We start from the raw sequence: 1,675 nt of genomic DNA, 5'->3' as shown, positions 1-1,675 counted from the left end.
TAGCTGCCTTCTCACTGTGTCCTTGCATGGCCTTTTTCTCTGTGCGCATGCATCCCTGGTGTCTCTCTCTCTTCTTATAAGGACAGCAGTCGTATTGGATTAGAGCTCTGACATGTGAATTTGAAGAACACAATTTAGTACCTGAGAGTCTAATAACAAAACCAAGAGGCTAGTCTCTCAGCGACCAGGCAGGAACTGTGCTAAACATTTTTCGTAGGCAGAGTTGTAACAAAATTACATGTCATTATAAACCATTATATAAAAGTCAGCTTTATCAAAACGTTTCCTATATTCTTGATTAGAAATTCTGTAAGATTTCTATTGTGATCTGATTGTGAGAGCCATCTATCTTTACCATAATGTTTCCCATGCTCCATTTTTAAAATGATTTTATTTATTTCAGAGAGAGGAGAGAGTGTGCCCGCACGAGCTGGGGGAAGGGCAGAGGGAGAAGCAGACTCCCTGCTGAGCAGGGATTCCCACACCAGGACCCTGACCTGAGCTGAAGTCAGCTGCTTAACCCACTGACTCACCCAGGCGCCCCACCCCCACCCCCTGCTCCATTTCGAGGGCAGCTTCATTCACCAATGAAGTTTTACTGATCATCTATGAGCTTGGTACAGAGATACAAAGATGAGTAATCAAAATTCCTGCTCTCAGAGAGTATAGTCTAACAGGAAAGACATCTTTTATGTGTGTCTCCATGTACATGTTGCAATATCTTACATTGAAAGTGTCAATTTTATTTATAGAACCATCTGCACATTTAAGTTCTTAGGAGAGCTGAGGCATTGAAAATTAAAATAATGATTTCAAGAAAGGGGCAACTCTGAATATTTGGTTTTTGTATTATCTCCTCGAGCTGCCTCAAACGGCGGCAGCACATTTGATTGTATGAAGCTTTATATTTTTATATATTTTATTTTAATTCACTTTGGTTAATGTACAATTAGTTTCAGACTATACGTAGTTTTAGACTGAATGCTCTGTGATTGGAGGAAGAACACCTGGGATTTGAAGGCGAGAAGCAATCATAACGTAAAAGTACTACACCTGACTGCGTAAGGGTGTTTCAAATTCCACTCGCTCTGTTCAGGAGAGCGAGAGAGAGAGAGAAAAAAATCCCTTAAAAAGGGGGGTGAGGATACCCTTCATTTCCTCATTGTCCAACGCGCTCACCTTTTATGCTGCGAACACCGAGACCCCTGCCCTGGAGGCAAAGGCGTGAGCACGTGCAGGTACTGAAGGAAAGCTCCAGATCTGCGGGCCAAGCTGCTCCTCAGCTGTGGGCGGAGTGCGGTGATTGCACGCTGGAGAGGGGCTCCTTCCCTCGCGTCTCCTTGCACGCTCCCCACTCTCCCCCTCTTCCCAATGGCCTGGGGGCCCGGGGCTGAGTTCTGCGTCCCCTCCCCGGCTCTTCACTCGGTGTGCGCGGTCTGCAGCAGCGTGGGCTGGGCGGAGGCTGAGGCCAGGGACCCGCGCGACCCCTATCCCTGCGCCACCTCGCCCCCACCGCAGGCTCCGGGCCCCGACCCCCCGGCCCCGCCTAGCCGCGTGCGCCCGCCGGGCGGATAAATGGCTTGTGCGCCACGTGCGCTCAGTCGGGCTCCGCCGTAGCTCGACTTGCCTGGGCGCTTCCCCCTTCTCAGCCCTTCTAACGGTGAGGCCTCCACCC

This window comes from Phoca vitulina, unplaced genomic scaffold (assembly GCF_004348235.1).
Source record: "Phoca vitulina isolate PV1807 unplaced genomic scaffold, GSC_HSeal_1.0 scaffold7, whole genome shotgun sequence".
Lineage (NCBI taxonomy): Eukaryota > Metazoa > Chordata > Mammalia > Carnivora > Phocidae > Phoca > Phoca vitulina.
Note: the sequence above shows the minus strand (reverse complement) of the source record.